Raw genomic sequence first — 22,497 nt, forward strand, 5'->3', positions numbered from 1 at the left:
GACGCCAGTAACATGGCCTGTAACATGCCACCTTATTTCTGTGGAGCTGATCTGCTGGTTCTGGTCAATCCAACAGAAAAAACAGACGACATTGTTTCCACATCTGCAACCTCCCTTGTTAGGGATTCTGGGGATCATCCTCCTAAGAGACAGACCCCAGCTCCACAAATAGCATCTAGGGATGTCTGTATCCTCCCAAATTACTGTGAGTAAGGTGTCTGATGACAAAGAAACAGCCAACTTCCTGCCTTTCCTCATCACCCCCTGAGGAAGCAGTGTGGACCTCCTCCTCTTCCCTGGCGCCCCCAGTCTCCAAGAATTTTCAAGGCCTTCTGGGGACCTCGGAGTAAAAGAACTGCCCCAGTGATTATCTGACATGTTTGAGCCTCAGCACAGACCCTGAATGGAGGTCATTATCCATGAAGAACTTAAGGAACCACCGAAGGACTCCCCAGCCCAACACTGGGCTCTGTACCTCTGAAAAGGCAGACAAATTCCAGCTGTCCATCAAACAGACTTCGGGGGTTTTCTTCAGGCATCCACTTCCTAATTCCCTTGCAGTGTCTGCAGCTCAGGAGAAGGGAGAACTAGAGCAAACCTGTAAATCTACTCCTCGAGACATACGAAGCCAGACTAGATTTACTGGGGAGGAAACTGTACCCTTCTGTAGTTCTGCAGATGAGAATAGCTAACTGTCAGGCTCTGCTAGCGGCATACAACTTCTCCCTGGACACAAATCTTCCCCTGAATTCTGAGAAGAAGGCAGAGGAGATGGTGATGGAGGGTCAATGGTCCGATGAAGCACAGGTGCTTATGACACAGAAATCAAGCCCACAACAGAAGTAGTCAATGAGGAAGCTTCATCACATCCTGGCTCTGAGAAGACTCTGTGCTGGAAGGACACATGCTTGCACATCGTCACCAGGCCAGCTCACAGCAAGGACCTTGGATTCTGCACAGCAGAAGATCTTTACCAGTACAAGAGTCTCCCTTTTGGCCTTTCTGGGTCATTAAGTGTCTAACCATCGCAGCAGCTCATATAAGCAGCCAAAGGATCCACATGTATCTTTATTTAGGTGACTCTCTGAGGAGTTCTGCAGACAGACAGCTAGCTCCCTCTCCACTCCCTGGGACTAGAAAAGTCTCTGTTCACATCAGTGGAGCCAACAGCCCTCATAGGAGACACCACCAATTCAATCGTAAGTTCAGCACATCTGCCACAGGACTAATGCAAACAATTCTGGCAGCATTTTAGTACAGCTCAATGTAAGCATCTACATCTAGGAACAAAGGATGCAGAGCAAGGTTCAGGGGTGACTTGATCACAGTCTGTAAGTACCTACATGGGGAACAAGTATTTCTTCAATCTTCCATAGAAAGGTATAAGATGATCCAATGGCTGGAGGTTGAAGCTAGACAAATTCAGACTGCAAATAAAGTGTAAATTTTTAACAGGAAGGGTAATTACCCACTGGAACAACTTACCAAGGGTCATGATGGATTCTCGATCACTGGCAATTTTAAAATCAAGATTGGATGTTTTTCTAAAAGATCTGCTCTGGGAATTATTTTGGGAAAACTTCATGGCCTGTGTTATTCAGGTCAGATTAGATGATCTCCATGTTCCCTTCTGGTCATGGAATAAATGAATCTATGAATTCACCTCTTCAGGTCTTTAATAACACACACATACACTCTACACCTCTTCTGGAAACTTATGGGGTTCGTGGTGTCCTGTACCCTTACAATCTATTATCCAGACTCAACTTGAGATCTCTCCAGTTAGTTCATTCTTCAGGCCAGCGATCATGTGTCGTGGTTACATTGCCCTTCTATCTTCCAACTCTATCTGCAGTGGTAGTATCAGGCTAGGAACCTTACTCTCATCACCCGACAATACAAGGCCTGTGGAAGCCTACAGAGGCCCAACTATCTGTCTGTCTTAGGTATTTACATAGCCCCCATTTCTGCTAAATGGGAGAGCTCCATAATCCTTTATGTATTTATCCACACAACACCCTGTGAGGTCGGGAAGTACTAGTATCCCCATTTTACGATGGGGAACTGAGGTACAGAGAAGCTAAACAACTTGCACAAGGCCACACCGGAAGCCTGTGGCAGAGGAGGGGTGACACATCAGCGGGTGGGAGTTAGGAGCAGTTTGTTTGCCAAGGCTTTTCTTCCTCACATCAGTGCAGAAGTAGTTCAGCATCTCATACACAGACTACAGCCACTGTGGGGGGGAGCTCTGTTCAGTCTTTGATGTCTTCTAGATGTCAAGAAACAGTCCAGTTTGCGAAATGTGATCTAATGATGACCTCCTCACTGGTGGCTGTCTGTCTCCTAGACAGAAGTGGCAGGTTCCAGCACAAGTGCTTCCCCAACAACTTGGGGAACAACCTCAGACAGACCTATCTACACAAGACACATCACCAATGGCAACAGTTCTGTTCCAGGGAGAGAACAGACTCTGGGGAGTGATCCAGCGCGCCAGCCTGGCCTGGAGCATGGCAGTTCTACAGGGTCCCTCCCATGCTTCCAATTTCCAGAGCAATAATCAGAAAAATAAAACAGGCCATGGCCTGAGGGCTACTGCGAGCCATAAAACAGGTTCATCACTACTGGTATTCACATCTCCCAGACAGCACAACCCCTCCATAGCCCTGCTTGTCTGGATTACCTCTCCCAGAAACAGGGTCACATTGCCCATCCGAAGCCAAAATCTCTACAACTAGGACACTGCCTGGTGGCAAAACCTGACAGACTGGGACTGGGCGTGTGCCTCAACGAGCAGCCAACCTTATCAGAGAGCCATGGACTGTCCACAAGGCAAACTGCTGCTCCAGAAAAAGTTCTGTCCCTGGGCACTTCGCAAACAGACAACTCCAGCGCACGTATCTGCTGGCCTAGACTATTTGCCATCATTGAGGAAATCTGAGGTGACCTTAAACACAGTCAAAATGAATTGGCAACCATATCCACTTACCACATTCCTACTAACAGATCCTGGAGTTACGTGCTTTCTGGACGAGTGACCCACATTTTCTCACCACCAGGCACTGCCATCTTTTTGGGGCATCGCCTGTCCCTGAAGACTACATTCCTCATAGTAATCACTTCAGCCAGGGTTGTCTTTGAGCCCCAGGCCAGAGTGGCTGATCCTCCCCCATAAGGATAAGGTGACTCTATGCTGACTGCACAATTCCTGACCCTAAAGAAAATGAGGAGTACTTGTGGCACCTTAGAGACCCACAAATGTATTTGGGCATAAGCTTTTACACAAGGTTTTAGCCCACGAAAGCTTATGCCCAAATAAATTTGTTAGTCTCTAAGGTGCCACAAGTCCTCCTTTTCTTTTTGCTGATACAGACTAACACAGCTACCACTCTGAAACCTGACCCTAAAGAGAATCCCATCTCATAATCAATCCCTCATTTTACCTGTGTGCTTCCCTAAACCATATTCATTAGCAGGGAAGCCAGGATACATTGTTTAGATATGAAAAAGGGTCCTCCATTATTTTCTAGAGAGAAGTAAATCCCCTAGATCAGTGTTTCTCAATGACCGGTCCGTGGGCCAGCACCAGTCCCTGAGATCTCCCTGACACAGTTTAGGAAGGCAGCAAGCCAGTGCCTGGTATCAAAAAAGTTCAGAAACACTGTCCTAGATTATTTGTGGCCTCTGAGTATTACCATAGTGTAAATCCTAAATAATTATAGTAATCCGTGAGGAAGATGACCTCTGCTCAGAGATATCTGACTCAATGAGGTTCTGCATTCAAACCTGTTACAACCTTGGAGGTGTACGTGACAGATTTAGAACACATCCCACCAGATCTAAAGCACGCCTCAAAATGAGTAGTCTCTCAGTTATGTCTGGTGGCTGCCTAGGATACACTTCCTGAGCTAAACAATGCAATTCAGGGGACCAGCATCACAGTTCCCCTGAGACCCACCCCTCAGGGTAGTGCTATGGAGAGGGGATCTCTGCTAGCAGTCCTTGAAGGCAAAGAGAGGTTACTTGGGCTAAGTGTGGCTCTCCAAGGAGACTCACTCTCACTTCTTCAGAACATGCCAAGGGGAACAGCAGCTTGGGTTGGAGCATTTGGTTCCAGGAGAGCATGTGTGCTCCCCAACAGACGGTTCCCACTTTGGCACCAAGGGTTTTGTGTTCCCTGGCTGGTGACACTCACAAGGCGAGCCCAGTTCCTGCTGCCTGGCTTCTTTGGATTGGTTAGGGTATCTCTCCACAGAACAAGCTGGGCACAGGCTGAATTACCCAGCTAGCACTAGGAACAGCAGTAGTGAAGACAATGCAGTGTGTGCGTCAGCGCAAGCAGGAAAGCCTGGCATGGCCCCGAGGCACACACTCCCATGCTGCACTGTTGTTACCCACACTAGCGGCATTCAGGCCAGCTGGGTAGGCCAGCCCATGCTGGTTACACATACCCTCTGTCACTTATCCCCACCTGACCCATGAAAGGAAGAAAATGGCACCATTGCGCCCTCTCTTTCCTCAGGGTCTTGACAGTCCCTGCTCTTAGCATCAGTATCACCGCCCCAGAGCCTCTCCTGAGGATTCCCTGCATCTGGCACGCTTTGCCAAGGTTGGTAGTGGGGGCAGGGACGGTAGAGAGGTCTCTGGAAACCAACCACTTCAATCGCTTCTGAGGCCCTGCTCTGCTCCTAGTTCTCAGGCACAAAGGCCCCAACCAGGACACAGCAAAACAAGCTGCCGGAAACACCCGCTAGCAGAAATGGCGTCTAACCTTGGACCCACGGGTCAGGAATGCACAGCTCAGAAAGTGACAGGCCCAGGACCAGGGTGAGACAGAAGCACACGTGGGTCTCAGCTGATGGACATGTCTCCTGAAGAGGGACAGCAGAGAGGGAGGTGGTTGCTCTCTGGACTGGCACGCTCTCCCTGGATCTCCCACACATTAGTGACTGAGCAGAGATGCATCCGATGAAGTGAGCTGTAGCTCACGAAAGCTTATGCTCAAATAAATGTGTTAGTCTCTAAGGTGCCACAAGTCCTCCTTTTCTTTGAGCAGAGATGGAGGCGGAAACAGGCTGAGGCAGCGAGAAAGGGCAGCCTGAGCAGGGGGCGCGGACACGAGCTATCCAGGGAACTTTGGTCTTTCCAACAGCAAAAGTCACTAGTCCGAGAAGCTGGGGCAGATTTATTTCTTCCTGGAGCCTCCAGCTCCTCCAGCCAGGGGCTACGTCTCCTCTCTAGACTGGGCTGCAGACACCATGCCCTCACTCCAAGGAAGGAAAGGGCAGGTATGGGGGTCTCTCCCCAGAACCAGGTGTTTCCTGGCTACCTCCCTGACATGACGACAGGACAAAGCCCGGGGTTTGCAGCACCCCCAGAAGGTGGTACTGAGCCAGTGCTATTCCCCAGAGGCCAGACTGAACAGGGAAAAGCCAAGGCAGCAGAGCTACCATGGCCAGGTTCATTCAGTGTGGGGCAGCCTCTGCCCCTTCCGCCAGCACATGGCTCCTTCCAGCCCACTCCTAAGGAGGGGCGACGGGGGGGACATGCAGAGGGGTGTCAGGTCAGCAAGGGCTAGAGATGCTCCCAGCAGGTTCCCCTTTTGGAATCTGTTTACTCTGCTGCTCCCTCAACCAGAGCAATGGGGAGGGGGAGAGACTCCCCCGGAGAAGTGCTGGGAGCCCCATCGGCCAAACACTAGCAGCAGATGGAAAGGAGCCAACCCTGCCCCAGTGCCTGGGAGCGGATGGGGTCCTACAGCTCGAGGGTCCCAGACCTCACAAGGCTGGGCACCTCACGTACCCTTTGAAAACAGGGAATGTAGGTCAGAGCTCAGCAAACTCCTCACCCAGCCAACTACCCCACCCAGGCCCTTCCAGCCCCAGTGACCCTCACCAGCCTCGTGTGACCACCCTGGCCACCAGCAGTTTCCCCACCACTGCTCACCCACCCTTGCTCCCCCACCCACCCCCTGTGACCCCAATGGGAGTACATAAGGCCTGGCACTGAGCTGGAGCTGGTTCCATGACTGCAGCTTTCTGAGCCACCCCCCAGGGCACTGACCAGGCAGTGCGGACAGAGCCAGTGCCCCTCAGAGGACAAAACCTGGCACCCAGGCTCCACCCATCTTGATTCAAGGGACCCGTGGCTCAGAAACTGGGTCCTGCGGACCTGTTGTCCCTAGGACACCACAACACCAGCCCCAGGCTCCCCATGCCCCCTGGCTCCTAATACCCTTTAGCTTCCCCTACAGACCCGGGTCCCCGGACTCCCCATACTCTGCACCCCCCCTGCCCCACAGCCCCCTGTCCCTGGGGTCCCCCCAGGCTTCTCATGACCCCCGGCTCCTAATGCCCTGTGACTCCCCCACTCCCCATGCCCCGGAGTCCTGTGTCCCTTCCTCCCACACAGCCCCCTGTCCTGTATGCTCCCCCATGCCCTGCGCTCCCCCACCCCCGGGCTCCCCCCATGCTCTGCGCTCCCCCCGGGCTCCCCCCCATGCCCTGCACTCCTCCCGGGCTGCCCATACCTGCAGCCCCATGATCCTGTACACTCCCCGTGCCCTGCGCAGCCCGTGCTCCCCTTGTCCGTGCGCTACCCCCAGGCTCCCCATACCTGCAGCCCCATGTCCCTGTGCTCCCCCTGTGCCCCTTCACCCCACCCTCGTTCCCTGCGCTCCCCCCGGGATCCCCCCGTGCCCTGTGCCCCCATGTCCCCGTGCCCTGCTCTCCCCCCGTGCCCTGCGCCCCCCCCCAGGCTCCCCCGTGCCCTGCACCCCCATGTCCCCGTGCCCTGCTCTCCCCCCGTGCCCTGCGCCCCCATGCCCTGCTCTCCCCCCGTGCCCTGTGCCCCCCCGGGCTCCCCCGTGCCCTCCCCGTGCCCTGCGCCCCCATGCCCTGCGCCCCCCCCGGGCGCCCCCGTGCCCTCCCCCCCATGTCCCCGTGCCCTGCTCTGTCCCCGTGCCCTGCGCCCCCATGCCCTGCTCTCCCCCCAGGCGCCCCCATGCCCCCGTGCCCTGCTCTCCCCCCGTGCCCTCCCCCCCCATGTCCCCGTGCCCTGCTCTGTCCCCGTGCCCTGCGCCCCCATGCCCTGCTCTCCCCCCGGGCGCCCCCATGCCCTGCGCCCCCATGCCCTGCTCTCCCCCCGGGCGCCCCCATGCCCTGCGCCCCCATGCCCTGCTCTCCCCCCGGGCGCCCCCATGCCCTGCGCCCCGCGCCCCCATGCCCTGCTCTCCCCCCGTGCCCTGCGCCCTCCCCGTGCCCACGGCGCCGTCTCCCCGCTCGCAGCGCGGCCGCTCACGGCCCCTCACCTGGCCCCGCGGCGGGGCGGGGCGGAGCGGAGCGGGCGGCCGAGCCCAGGCGCCGCGGCAGCTCGGGGGCTGGCAGCTCCTGCGCCCGGGCTGGGCAGCGGCAGCTCCAGGGCCGCGAGCCGGGCTGCGCTGGCGGCCGGGCCGGGGAGGAGCCGCCGGCGGGGGCGGAGCCGGGAGGCAGGTCGGTGCCAAGTGATGTGTCATCAGCGGGGCGGCGGAGCCGGGGCAGCCCGGGCCGGCGGGGATCCTGGGCGGCCGGGGGCAGGCGAGCCCGGGGCAGGGGCAGGGGCAGGGGCAGGGGGCGTGTGCTGGGGTGGTGCTTGTGTAGCGGGGGCGGGCACGGCAGGCGAGCCCCGGGTTCGGAGAGGGCGTGACCGCGGGGGAGTCGGGGGCGAGGCCGGGGCGGTGGGCAGTAACGGGGGCTCCTTTGCGGGGCTGAAGCAGGCGCCCAGCTCTCGGGCAGCACTTGGAAAGGGATGTGGAAAAGCTGGAGCGGGGAAGTGGCTGGGGGGCTGGAGAAAGCCCCCGGCAGGAGTCTCGGGAACTGGCTCCGCTTAGCGCCGCACAAAGGGGATGGACGGAGGGTGGCTTGGCCATGGGGCATTAGCACCTTGGCTGGGAGAAGCTCCCGGGCCCTAAGGACCCTTTAAGAGGGGGAGGTGAAACCTGACCCTGGCTAGAAGCTGAACCAGGTGTGAGGCAGCAGGGAGGGGGGAGTGTTGACCTGGGAATGTGGCAGGGGGTTTCATTGGGGACGGGAGACCTGAGAGCCGGAAACCTGAGCCGGGAGGGGGGTAACACCTCTGCCCGGGGAACTGGACACAGGCTGCAGGAGAGAGCCTGATGGGGGGGCTGGTTTCAGTTTGGGGCTGGGTGGTGGAACGCAGGGAACCCCAAGGCTGGGGTCTAAGCTCCCTGCCCCCCAGAAGGACTTGACTGAGGGGTCCTGGTTGTACCCACAAGCTCTGTTTTATGCTGTGTTCCTATTCCTTCCGTTTTACTGGCTGACTGAGAGTCACGGTGAATCCCAGGAAGAGGGGTGCAGGGCCCGGACTCTATCACACTCCGTGACACCAGGCACACAGGAGAGGTCAGGCAAATTGTTCTCACCCAGGGTGAGTAACTGTTGGAACCAGCTCCCAAGGGAAGGGTGGATTCTCCCTCTTCTTGGTGTCTTGAAACCAGGACTGGAGGCCTGTCTGGGAGGTGCTTTAGCCAAACAAAATTTAGTGCAATCAGGACAGAGGAAACTGGCCCTGTTCTTTGGCCTGTGTTTACAGAGGAGGTCCCGTCTGGCCTGCAAAGCTCTGAAGGGCTGAGCAGTGGGGTCTGTGAGGTAGGCTGGCTGTGTGCAGGTGTAAGCCACACATCTCCTGGGTGTGGGGCTGTCACGGCGTCCCCGGGCGATGCTCTGGAACTGCTCCCTATGAAGCCAGGCAGGACTCTGGGGAAGTCTCCTTTCTGTGAGCAGCCTGTCTGCAGGACACACAGCTCACACAGCTTCCACATTCCTGGGTCTGATCTCGGAGCCTTCAGCATCCTCTGCCCCTCCGTGCGCTTCCCACAGCGAGTCCGCTCAGGCGGGGTCCTGGGGAAGCCAGAGGGTCCTGCCCCCCAACTCCGCAGTCAGACGTGACTCTCAGCCAGTCAGTAAAACAGAGGTTTATTAGATGACAGGAACATGGTCTAAAACAGAGCTTGTAGGTGCAGAGAACAGGACCCCTCAGCTGGGTCCATTTTGGGGGGCAGGGAGCCAGACAACCACGTCTGCCCTTCACTCCATGTCTCCAGCCAGCCCCAAACTGAAACTCTCTCCAGCCCCCCCTCCTCTGGGCTTTCCCTTTTCCCGGGCCAGGAGGTCACCGGATTCCTTTGTTCTCCAACCCTTTAGCTCTCACCTTGCAGGGGGGAAGGGCCCAGGCCATCAGTTGCCAGGAAACAGGGTGTCGGCCATTCTCTGTCCAGATCCCTGCACACACCTGCTCTCTAGGGCTCTGCAACGATCATACACCCTTATCCCACCCCTTAGATACTTAAGAACTGCCTAGGGGAAACTGAGGCACCCCCACAATATTCAAAGGAAACATTAAGAACAGTCCCGCTTCGTTACAGGGGCTCTGTCCCATCTAGTGGCACTGAGACCACTTAAAGAGAGAGATTATGAGTCTGCTCTACAGCCCTCCATATGGCTTTTAACTCATGCGGTAGAAGCTCATGCACTAAGCTCCAGAGGTCCCAGGTTCAATCCTGCCCGCTGACAACCGGGGTCTGTCCACGTTACATTTGCAGCAGGATAGGGCCTGTGGTGGGGGTTGGGGGTACGCAGGTCTGGCCTTGGAAAAGAGCCCCTGCTGGCGGCAGAGCTGGGTGGTTCTTGTGTGTGGTGAAGGCTCCTCCTGCCTCCAAGTCTGGACAGAATAACCCTGCCAAGGAGACTTGGCATATCCAGCCCTGGGTCCGGCTGGGTTGGTGGCTGCCGCACAGCCAGGGCCATAACAGTGCCTGCAGGGGGAGCCCCTTACCATGGCTGTGGGAGTTTGATCCAGAGCTTGGCGCTGCGCAGCCTGGCATGTGCGGATCCCGGGGCAGCGGCATGCAGGTCCCTGCTCACAGCTACTCGGAGTGGTTTGCAGCCCCCATATGTATTAGATTCAGATGTGACAATTCCTTGACAAGGCCTGAAACACTCCCTCCTCCCACGCTTCTGCCTGTGACTCTCTCTTCTCTGCCCTGACTCCCAGCTGCCTCGTTCAGCCCCCTCCCCAGTCCCTTAGGATTATGACCCGTCTGACAGCAGTGCCTTGAGGCCGGGGAGGATTGAGTTCCCGCTGCTGGGGGCAGCACAGACACAGAGCGCAATGCTTCTCCCCTGGAAGAGCTCAAGGACAAGATGACCAGTGCCATCGGAAGCCCTGTGTCTAAGAGGGCAACACCCCCAATCGTTAAGCACACGCAGACCTTTGCTTTGGTGTGTGTTGGTATGTTAATAGCTTCAGCCTCTACTCTCCAGCCATCCCCCCAGCTCAGCAGTCACTCACTGGTTGGTTTCTTGTAGGTATTATGGCAAAAGTGGGTCGAAGCCACATCTTCCCCATGCTCTGCATTCTCTCTTCCCCCCTCCCCCAAAAAACCCTCTTTCTCCTCTTTCTTCTCCACATGCCTGATTGCTGTGGTTATTGGTTTTACAGTAGTGCCAAGAGGCCAGGGCTCCATCATACTAGGTGTTGTGCAAGCATGTAACGGGGACAGTCCCTGCTCCAGGAGCTCACTGGCCACGTGTGAGATGAGAGAGCAGGGGTACAACAGACAGATGGCAGAGCACAAGGCGGCAGGGAGACGGAAATGGTCTCGGTGAAGCTGGGGGGTTATTGTAGGCCTGGCGGCAGAGGGAGCTGGATGGAGCCAATGAGGTGGCCTTGCAGAGCTTAAGGGGAGCTCGCCCTGCGTGTAAGGGCAGCCGGGCAGAAAGGGCAAAGGTGTGAACTGCTGCAAGTGCCCAGTGTCTGCTGTCCCATTGGCAGGGCAAAGGCGGAGTTGGCCCAGTGGTGTCTGGGAGATGATTGGGTGGTGGGATGGGACAGGCCGTGGACGTGGAGATGAGGGGTTTGTGTCCGATGTGATGCTGAAGGGAGAACCAGGGGAGGGGGAACTGGGTCAGAGCTATGAGCTAGGTCATGGATCTGTGCAGCAGCATTTGGAACAGACGTGAGTGTGGGGCAGGGTGGCCTTTGTCAAGGCTGGAGAGGAGACCATTTCCCTCATGCCCCTGAACCGCATCTTCCCACCACCAGGAGCCCTGAGCCCCCCTGCAAGTTTATTTCTTGTAAGATCCATCGGCTGGAGACGTCCACAATCACTGCACTTGGTTGCTGGTTTGTTGCTGGTGCAGTTGGATTTCAGGCAGCTGCAAACAGCTCACTGCTGGGTGGTGGGGTTGTGACATCACAGGTAACCCAGCCAGTCATGTCACAACGGGGCGCTCATCTGCCTGCTGCAATCCTGCTCGGGGAGGGGTTCTCAGAGTTTGTACTGGTGACCCCTTTCACATACCAAGCCTCTGAGTGCGACCCCCCCTTATACATTAAGAACACTTTTTTTATATTTAACACCATTATAAATGCTGGAGGCAAAGCGGGGTTTGGGGTGGTGGCTGACAGCTCGCGACCCCCCATGTAATAACCTCGTGACCCCCGAGGGGTCCCGACCCCCAGTTTGAGAACCCCTGTGCTAGGGAAAGTTGCAATGAAAAGTCTTTATTTGCACCACTAAAATCCCCCCCCCCCCCCCGAGGCTGTGGGAGTGGGTTGTGCTGCTGGGCGGGCTGGCGCTTTGCTGGGAGATCTATAGCCAGTGCACGCACAGCTCCCCCATTCCCTAGCTGAACCATATCCATATGTGTGGCAGGGTCTGGCTGCTTCCCTTCCCAGTAACGTAATCTAAATGGAAATACAGTTTCACTGGTACAAGGTGTAACAGGCAGCGCAGTGAATTCACCTGAATCTAATTCCAACAGCTGCTAGAACAGCTGTTTTCACGTGACTGAACTAATCTCATCAAATCCCTGAAGAGATCAGCTTGCTTTAGAAGTGTCCATCCTGTCACATTCCTGCCAAGCCCCAACTTTCCGTGTAACCTCCAGTCTCACCCAGCTCTGCTGGCTGCTCCGTCCAGAGGGGATAAGCTGCATGCACTGGACTCACTGGGGAAAGGGGAGTGGGATGCCCTGCCTGCAACACCATGGCACTTGGCATTCCCTTCTCAAGGAGCCCCAGGTCAGTGGGCTGCTCCTTGTGCTGGGGCAGTTCCATTCGGAGCCACAGGCCAAGACAGTCTCTGTCCATGAGTTAAAAGAAAAGGAGGACTTGTGGCACCTTAGAGACTAACCAATTTATTTGAGCATGAGCTTTCGTGAGCTACAGCTCACTTCATCGGATGCATGTGAAGTGAGCTGTAGCTCACGAAAGCTTATGCTCAAATAAATTGGTTAGTCTCTAAGGTGCCACAAGTCCTCCTTTTCTTTTTGCGAATACAGACTAACACAGCTGTTACTCTGAAACCTGTCCATGAGTTGCTGATTAGTAACAATACTGTCGGGTCTCTCCTTCGCCTGCGCTTGCAGGCAGGTAGGATAGATGAGAATGCGAGTTTCCATTTGTGGCACATTTCCAGTCTGCCCTATGTCACATGCTCACTGTCTCAGAAAGGCCCCTTGCCGTGCACACTGTGTGTCACGTGCACTCCCAAGCAAAGTCCTGGGTATGGACTGGACGCTGCCTGGGCTGAGCCAACAGCTTGTGTGCAGCCAGCAGACATTCATTTCAAACTCTGCAGGCAAGTCGTGCCTGCTAGGACTGAAGGAATATGGATCACGAGGGGCAGGTAATGACCCTTGTGCCAATGCAGGACTCTCTCTGCAGTTTGCCCTAGCAAGGCTCTGCGGTGTCTTTATGCAGGTGCTGCTGACACAGCTGTGGGCCAGTCGGGGACACAGCTCCTGGCTTGTCATGTTCACTCTTTCACTTTTATGCTAATGGGATTGATTTTTATTCATTTACTGTTTAGCTGGATCAGTTTCTGGGTCCTTGGCATGTTTTTCAAGCCTCCCTGTGTCCTTGGATTCACTGCACCTGCTACGCGGTAGTTCCAGCCACTGAACGGAGCACTGGGGAAAGGTGCTGTGTGGAACAGACCCTGCTCCATAGAACAGGACCCTTCATTGGCAGGGCAAGGAGCCCCCAGCACGCTGCTCCCCAGCCTTAGCTGTGTCCTGGAGGGACTGTCTTCTGGAGCTTGGTCTCCGGCACTCAGTCACTCCCCGCTCTCTCTGCTGAGACTGCTAATGAGGGGCCACTTAATGCCATTTGTGATGTGTCACCTGCCTTCTGGGTCATCCTGTGCACACTCCACTTCACCAAAATCACAAGTAGCCACCAGATAGCAGCACTACTCCATCACTGTTGACCTGAGGTCAGATTTCCAGCAGTTCTCAAACTGTGGCTCGGGACCCTGTTTTAATGGGGTCGTCACAGCTGGTGTTAGACTTCCTGGGGTCCGGGGCAAAGTTGAAGCCTGAGCCCCACTGGCAGTAGCCAAAGCCAGAGGGCTTCAGCCCTGCGTGGCAGGGTAAAGGTTACAGGCGCCCTGCCTGGGGCTAAAGCCCTTGGGCTTCGGCTTTGGACCCCCGACCCTGGGTGGTGGGGCTCAGGCTTTGGCTTTGGCCCCCTGTCCAGGGCAGTGGGGCTCAGGCAGGCTTGGGCTTTGGTCCCCCTCCCGCGGTCGTGTAGTAATTTTTGTTGTCAGAAGCGGGTCATGGTGCAGTGAAGTTTGAGAACCCCTAGATTAGACCTAGCAATGAAATATTCCATCCTCAAGCCCCCTCTCAGCCTGGGGCTAGATTGGAACTAGTGTCCCTTAGATGGGAAAGGCCTCCTAGCTACCTCTCCACCCCTGCTGGCCAGTGTCTCCTGGTGACTGGCGAGGCCCCATTTTCATGGTGTTTCCCTATTGAGCTGGATGAAATGTGGGGTATAGGGTGTGGGAGGGGGAGGGGGCTTCAAGCCCTACAGCATTGTGGGCAGTTCTCACACTTGGGTGCAGTGGGCCCCAGCAGCCAAGAATAGCTGAAGGCAAAAGGGGGTGCACGTTCATGCACATAGTGGTTGGTGTGAAAGTGGGTCTGAGGACAGATGGGTCAGTTTTCATTGGCAGGGAACCTTCCCTTTGAGCCTTTGCAGCGTGAGCCCGTCCCTGGATCAGAAACTGCCATAACTCTGTTCCCATCCCTCACGTAGCTCCATTTCCCCTGCCCGGCGGAGCTGTGTTGCCTGTACTGGGTTGTTGTGTGTGTGTGTGGCTTTACCTAGTGGAAGAGGCCTCTTGCAGAGAACGCTTCTCTGCCTCTGCCCCTGGAGACAGGGCTGCCAAGTGCTTGCTGGGCAGGGGTGGCAGGTTCCAGGCATTGTCAAGTGTCAGTTAAATAAACCAAATGGGACCCTCATCACAGCTGATGCGTTAGAGCGTTTCACAGGGTCGCGGGGGGATTTGCCTGGGCACGACTGCAAAGCCTTGGAGCCAGGCTGTCACTCAGAGGTGGGGGCAGGTTGAACGGGAGAACGGCACACATCCTCATTCCCCCACATCAGACAAGCAGTGTAGAACCCAGGGACACATTCTCCTGGCTGGGAGAGAGCAGGCTGGGGCTGGGGTCTGGTGCACAACGGGGGGGAGGGATGTTCACCAGAACTTAGGCTGGTGTGAGTGAGGGCTGAGCCATTCCTGGGGTGAGATGTGCTTAACGCCTGTGGGGCAGGTGCACTGGGCAGCGCTCACTCTGTGTCCAGCGTCCCTTGGTACCCATCACTGGCACTGTGGCATCTAGTTCTGTTGTCTAAGGAGATCGTGTGGAGCAGGGCATGGGATGGGGAGCTCAGATCTGCTATGCTCTCTGGTGTGACTGTGGCAGCTCCCTGTCCTGCTCTGCCATTGGGAAGGAGGGAGGAGGAAAGTGGAGTTTGGCCATGGATGGGCTGCTCTGTGCCAGCAGCAGGGAAGGTGACTTTCTCTCAAGCACTCCCTCGTGTGCACCTCCAAGGAAACCCAAGAGTTGCATGGGGTCTCCTGAGGATCATCCTCTGGGTACAGTCAGCTGGGCTTTCCAGGGGTCACACTCTGCCCAGCTCCCATTGCTAGTTCAGCTGTGGGTGTGGTTTTAATGTAAATTACTTGCTGAGCTAACCATAAACCTTGGCTCTAAAAAGCTGTGCATATTTAACACTGTGGTGGTGTTGGCCTGACATCCGTGGTGAGCGAAGCCCTCTGTTTGAACTGGTGTCCTACAGGGGAAAGGTTCTGTAGCACATTAGCCATGTCCCAAGCCATCCAGTGCCATAAGCGCCAACGCTACACCTCGGAGCATGGGGCTGCTGCCTGGGGCTTGAGACAGTTCTTGGGGTACCCAGGATTGTGGGTCACCTTGTTCCCCACTGCCTCTAGCGAGGGGTAGCGGTGACGGGGTCCCCAGGGTGAAACCTGGGCTGTGGAACTGCTGAGCCCTCCAAACCCACCAGCCTGGGCTGTCTCTCACACTGTGATGCTGCGTCAAGCTACAGACCTCTGCCAGGCCCTGCACTTACACAGCCAGCCACAGGCAGGGACACACCCAGCTGAGGTACCTGGATGATTTCCCAGCCACTCATTGATAAGGCTACGTTTTAGTCATGGGTATTTTTAGTAAAAGTAATGGACAGGTCACAGACAGTAAACAAAAATTCACGGCCTGTGGCCTGTCTATGACTTGTACTATATACCCCTAACTAACACTTGGGCCGGGGGTGCTGCGGGGGGCATCCTGGGACCCCCTCTGGTGTTGGGGGGGGGCAGGCGGTAGCGTGTGGCCCGGGACCCCCTCTGATGCTGGGGCGCAGGTTGGCTGGGCTGGTAGGCTCCCTGCCCGACTCCGTGTGGCTCCCTGGAAGCAGCCGGCATGTCTCTGCAGCTCCTAGGGAGAGGGAAGGCCGGGGGCTCTGCACGCTGCCCTTCCATGAGCACTGGCTTCGCAGCTCCCATTGGCCAGAAACTGCAGCCAGTGGGAGCTGCAGGGGCGAGCAGACAGGGGCAGCATGCAGAGCCCCCTGCCCCCTCTGCCTAGGAGCTGCAGGCCATTCCGGCTGCTTCAAGCCCCTCCCCCCCCACCCCTCCATGAGGTAAGCACCACCCCAACCCCCTGCTCCAGCCCTGAGCTCCCTCACACACCCAAACTACTGCTCTGTGTGTGTGTTGGGGCAGGGGGGACAGTGGCCTCAGACTGCCCCAGCAGCAGCCGGCGCAGCTGGCCCAGGGGCTGCCTGAGCTGTTCGGGCAGCCCCGGAGCCAGCCACACCGGTTGCTGCAGAAGTTACGGAGGTCACGGAAAGTTACGGAATCTGTGACCTCCATGACAGACTCTCAGCCTTACTCATGGACCATCAGCAAGGAGGCTCCAGCCAATTCTCCCAGCTGCCCAGCCTTGCACCCCAGAACTGCACTGGTCAGAAGCCTGGCCTATGTAAGTTCATTACCTAGTTCGCCACTACGTCAAAGGAAAGTGGACATGCACCAGTCTTTGTAATCTAAGCAGATTCCCCAAGCACTTTAGACAAACTCACTGGTAAGGATAGAGCATTAAAATAAGTTTATTAACGACAGAAAGAGAGATTGTAAGTGGTAGGCACAAAGTCCAAGTTAGTTACCTTGAGAAATAAAAATAGAAACACGCATTCTAAATTCAAAACTTTTAGTCTAAGCAAGAGTTGAATCAAACAGTTTTTCTCACCTTGACAGCTGGTACAAGCAAGTTACAGATCCTCAATACACAGAGTGGACCCTTTTCCAGCCTGAGACCAAACTCCCCAGTTCTAAGTCTTTATCTTCCATGTGTCCCTCCAGGTGCTGAGATGGCAGGGAGCGAGGGGAAGAGAGAGGCCAAATGATGCCACTGTCTCTCTTTTTATACCTTCTTCCAGCTGCTAGAAAGATCCTGCTGTGACGTGGGGGTCAGGCAGTCCCTATGGTCAAGCAGTCTCCATTGTGTATGTGCTGCCTTCGAGATGGATCACTTGATGATTATGTTCCCTCTGGGGCACCCGGCATTGGCCACTGCGGAGACAGGACACTGGGCAAGATGGACCATTGGTCTGACCCAGTGTGGCCATTCTTATGTTCCCTTGTTGTAACTGTAACACATACAGCAATACTTCATAACTTCACATACCATGAGAGCACATACTAGCCACCAGGTTATTAGTGTTCAGCCGATCCAGACTTACCAAATGATACCTCACAAGGCACCCTTTGTACAAAACATCATAATCCTATTGCAGTGGGGACTATGGGGGTTCCAGGGAGTTACTTTGAGGTATAGAGTGCCAGGGACCTTGCCCAGGGTGGCTGGGTGTCAGATCCCTAACACTACCAGCCTGTGAGCCACTCAAGCACTGTCCTCTGGGGTAGATTAGCCCTGACTTCGCAGTGCAGGTGCACCCCAGTCCCTGACTCACTTTGAAGCCTTCCCCTGTGATATCCAGCCCCTGACACTGGCTGCTCACAGGAATCCCAGCTCCTCTGCCCCAAAGGGGAGCAGCATGCCCCAGTTTCCCAGTTTTACCTTCAGTCGTCGCTCCTGTAAATCCCACAGCATTTGTGAGCACTTGTAATAAAATAACAGCAGCGTTATTTAAGAACGAATAGAGATTCAACTAGACATGCGAGAGTGGTGGAAACAAATGATTACAATACAAAACAAAATCTCAAACCACAAACTGAGGCCTACATTTATCAATAGTTACTAGGGGTACTGGGGTACTAGTTAGTGTCTGCTACCGACCACCAAATCACACTAGGCACCAGGATGATGGCCTCCTTACGCACCTGTCTATAATGTATAGGCAACAGAAATACTGTGATCCTGAGGGTCTTATGCTGGAGGACGAAAACATCCTTGGAATTTTTAAGCATTGTAGATGACGTTTCCTAACTCAAAAAGTGTTGCAGCCAATGTGGGGGAATTCGTTATTAGACCTTGTTCTAGCAGATAAAGAATTGATTGCAGAACCAAAAATTAATGGTAACTAAGGTACAAGTGCTCATGACTTGATCCCATTTATAATGTCCAACCAGAATAAAGTCTAGACCAGTAATAGATGTACTTGGTGCTTTAATAGGGCCAGTTTCACAAAGCTGAAAACAATTATGAGCCAGATCAGCTGGGAGGAAGAATTTAATCTGAAAAATGTGAATGATAATTGGGACTAGTTTAAGAACATCTTACTAGATGCCCAAAAACCCACAGCCCCACAATTGAGGAAGAAGGCTGTGCTGCTTAAAAAAACAACCTGGATTAGAGGGGAAGAGAAGGCAGTTTAGGTAGATAGATGATTGATTAAATAGATAAAAAGGGGAAGTTGATAGTAGTGAATATTAATCAGAAGTTAGATATTGTATCAATTGATAAGGGAAGGCAAAGGACACAAGGCGAACTTTATGGCCAGCAGAGTTAAGGACAATAAGAAGGAGTTTTTTAAATATATTAGGAACAAAAAAGTGGTATTGGTCTGTAGATGAACCACTAGATGGGAATCGTCGAATTATCAATAATAATGTGGAAAAAGCAGAAGAGTTCAATAAATATTTCCGTTCAATATTTGGGGAAGAACAGATGATGCAGTCTCATCAGATGGTGATAACACTCTTTCCATTCCATTAGTATCACTCGGGGATGTTAAACAGAAGCTACTAAAGTTAGACATTTTAAAATCAGTATGTCCAGATAACTTGTGTGCATGAGGAGCTCACTGGACTGTTAATGTTGATTTTCAATAAGTCTTGGAACACTGGGGAAGTTCCAGAAGACTGGACAAAGCTAATGTGCAATTTTTAAAAAGAGTAACTGGGATGACCCAGGTAAATTATAAGCCTGTCAGTTTGACACCGGTCACAGACAAGATAGTGGCACAGCTGCAAGTGAAGTCAATTAATAAAGAACTAAGGGAGGCTAATGTAATTAACATGGGCTTTTAGAAGGTAGATTCTGTCAAACTGACTTGATTTTTTTTATGAGATTACAAGTTTGGCTGATAAAGGTAATATTGGTGATGTAACGTACTTAGACTTCCGTAAGGCATTTGACTTGATACCGTAAGACATTTTGATTAAAAACCTAGAACAATATAAAATTAATTATGTCACACATTAAATGGATTAAAAACTAGCAGTTCTTCAAGAGTGTCCCTGTGGGTGCTCCACTTCAGGTTCATCTGCGCCCTGTGCCTTTGATCAGAGATTCCAGCTTGCACATGTCCCCCACACCCGCACCAAGGCTATATGGGGCTGCGTGGGTGAATTGCCCTCAGCTCCTTCTCAATAGCCTTCAGCCTGAGATGGGACCTACAGCTGGGCCTGTTCTCTGCTAGTATTCAGAAGTTGGTTAGTATATAGTTTTTGTAGTTGTTGGATCAGCTGTTCCCTTTTCTTTCGTTCTTTCTTTCTTTCACTCGCCGGGATGCTAAAGGTGACTCTCTTATAATGTGGCTATTCCAGTCAGCGATGGGCATTCCCACTGTCTGTGCTGTCTGGGTGATACCAATATCCCTAGTAAGTGCGAGATATTCACTTCCTTCAAGGGTAGATCCCCCAAAAAACAGGAAGATCAAATTTAAACTGCTGATGATGGAGCAAGCCCTGTGGCCAGCTTTAGATCCCAGGGGGAGGACCTCCCTGTACTTAGATCTCCCAGTACTGCTAGGACCTCATAGAATCATAGAATATCAGGGTTGGAAGGGACCTCAGGAGGTCATCTAGTCCAACCCCCTGCTCAAAGCAGGACCAATCCCCAACTAAATCATCCCAGCCAAGGCTTTGTCAAGCCTGACCTTAAAAACTTCTATGGAAGGAGATTCCACCACCTCCCTAGTGAAAATGCTTTCCAGTGTTTCACCACCCTCCTAGTGAAAATGCTTTTCCTAATATCCAACCTAAATCTCCCCCACTGCAACTTGAGACCATTACTCCTTGTTCTGTCATCAGCTACCACTGAGAACAGTCTAGATCCATCCTCTTTGGAACCCCCTTTCAGGTAGTTGAAAGCAGCTATCAAATTCCCCCTCATTCTTCTCTTCCGCAGACTAAACAATCCCAGTTCCCTCAGCCTCTCCTCATAAGTCATGTGTTCCAGTCCCCTAATCATTTTTGTTGCCCTCCGCTGGACTCTTTCCAATTTTTCCACATCCTTCTTGTAGTGTGGGGCCCAAAACTGGACACAGTACTGCAGATGAGGCCTCACCAGTGTCGAATAGAGGAGAATGATCACGTCCCTCGATCTGCTGGCAATGCCCCAACTTATACATCCCAAAATGCCATTGGCCTTCTTGGCAACAAGGGCACACTGTTGACTCATATCCAGCTTCTCGTCCACTGTAACCCCTACGTCCTTTTCTGCAGAACTGCTGCCTAGCCATTCGGTCCCTAGTCTGTAGCGGTGCATTGGGTTCTTCCGTCCTAAGTGCAGGACTCTGCACTTGTCCTTGCTGAACCTCATCAGATTTCTTTTGGCCCAATCCTCCAATTTGTCCAGGTCCCTCTCTATCCTATCCCTACCCTCCAGCGTATCTACCACTCCTCCCAGTTTAGTGTCATCTGCAAACTTGCTGAGGGTGCAATCCACCCCATCGTCCAGATCATTTATGAAGATATTGAACAAAACCGGCCCCAGGACCGACCCTTGGGGCACTCCACTTGATACCGGCTGCCAACTAGACATGGAGCCATTGATCACTACCCATTGAGCCTGACAATCTAGCCAGCTTTCTATCCACCTTATAGTCCATTCATCCAGCCCATACTTCTTTAACTTGCCGGCAAGAATACTGTGGGAGACTGTGTCAAAAGCTTTGCTAAAGTCAAGGAACAACACGTCCACTGCTTTCCCTTCATCCACAGAGCCAGTTATCTCGTCATAGAAGGCAATTAGATTAGTCAGGCATGACTTGCCCTTGGTGAATCCATGCTGACTGTTCCTGATCACTTTCCTCTCCTCTAAGTGCTTCAGAATTGATTCCTTGAGGACCTGCTCCATGATTTTTCCAGGGACTGAGGTGAGGCTGACTGGCCTGTAGTTCCTTCTTCACTTTTTTAAAGATGGGCACTACATTAGCCTTTCTCCAGTTGTCCGGGACTTCCCCCGATCACCATGAGTTTTCAAAGATAATGGCCAATGGCTCTGCAATCACATCCGCCAACTCCTTTAGCACTCTCGGATGCAACGCATCCGGTCCCATGGACTTGTGCTCGTCCAGCTTTTCTAAATAGTCCCGAACCTTCTTTCTCCACAGAGGGCTGGTCACCTCCTCCCCATGCTGTGCTGCCCAGTGCAGTAGTCTGGGAGCTGACCTTGTTCGTGAAGACAGAGGCAAAAAAAGCATTGAGTACATTAGCTTTTTCCACATCCTCTGTCACTAGGTTGCCTCCCTCATTCAGTAAGGGGCCCACACTTTCCTTGACTTTCTTCTTGTTGCTAATATGCCTGAAGAAACCCTTCTTGTTACTCTTAACATCTCTTGCTAGCTGCAACTCCAGGTGTGATTTGGCTTTCCTGATTTCACTCCTGCATGCCCGAGCAATATTTTTATACTCTTCCCTGGTCATTTGTCCCATCTTCCACTTCTTGTAAGCTTCTTTTTTGTATTTAAGATCAGCAAAGATTTCACTGTGAAGCCAAGCTGGTCGCCTGCCATATTTACTATTCTTTCTACACATCGGGATGGTTTGTCCCTGTAACCTCAATAAGGATTCTTTAAAATCTTTAAAACCTCCAACAGTGAGCAGCCCCAGGAAGCTGTCTCAGTCCCCTCCTTCACTGGGGCATGTTCTCTAGTACGGCTGCTACGACTGGGACCCAGTCTGGGCCTGAGTAGAGCCACTTCTCCTTCCCCCTCTTTTCTCCCTGCTACTCTGCGCAGAACCTGAGAGTGGCCAGACTGGGTCAGACGAAGGGTCCGTCCAGCCCAGTGTCCTCTCTGCTGACAGTGGCCAATGCCAGGGGCCCCAGAGGGAGTGAACAGAACAGGGAGTCATCAAGTGATGCATCCCCAGTCGCCCATTCCCAGCTGGCAAACAGAGGCTAGGGTCACCATTCCTGCCCATCCTGGCTAATAGTCATTGTTGGACCGGTCCTCCATGAACTTATCTAATTCTTTTTTGAACCCTGTTATAGTCTTGGCACACACACATCCTCTGGCAAAGAGTTCCACAGGGTGACTGTGTGTTGTGGTAAGAAATACTTCCTTTTGTGTGTTTCACACCTGCTGCCTATTCATTTCATTTGCTGCCCCCTAGTGCTTGTGTTATGGGGGAGAGTAAATAACACTTCCTTATCTACTTTCTCCACACTAGTCATGATTATATAGACCCTCAATCATATCCCCCCTTAGATGTCTCTTTTCCAAGCTGAAAAGTCCCAGTCTTATTAATCTCTCCTCATACGGAAGCTGTTCCATACCCCTAATAATTTTTGTTGCCCTTTTCTGAACCTTTTCCAATTCCAATATATCTTTTTTGAGGTGGGACGACCACATCTGCAGGCAGTATTCAAGGTGTGGGCGTACCATGGATTTATATGATATTTTCTGTCTTATTATCGATCCCTTTCTTAATGATTCCCA

The 22,497-nt window shown here is 53.4% G+C and overlaps 2 protein-coding genes across 3 annotated transcripts in view; one reads left to right on the plus strand and one right to left on the minus strand.

Moving 5' to 3' along the window:
* Positions 1-7,322, minus strand: part of LOC141986938 (uncharacterized) — a 32,752-nt gene extending 25,430 nt beyond the window's left edge. For both annotated transcript variants that reach the window (XM_074952020.1, XM_074952019.1), the window contains exon 1: positions 7,307-7,322. The gene's annotated coding sequence lies outside the window, so the exon portion shown is untranslated. The remainder of the gene's footprint in view (positions 1-7,306) is intronic.
* Positions 1-22,497, plus strand: part of LOC141986946 (dedicator of cytokinesis protein 2-like) — a 334,430-nt gene that overhangs the window by 228,406 nt on the left and 83,527 nt on the right. The gene's annotated exons all lie outside the window — the stretch shown is intronic.

Source organism: Natator depressus, chromosome 4 (assembly GCF_965152275.1).
Source record: "Natator depressus isolate rNatDep1 chromosome 4, rNatDep2.hap1, whole genome shotgun sequence".
In the NCBI taxonomy this organism is placed as follows: Eukaryota; Metazoa; Chordata; order Testudines; family Cheloniidae; genus Natator; species Natator depressus.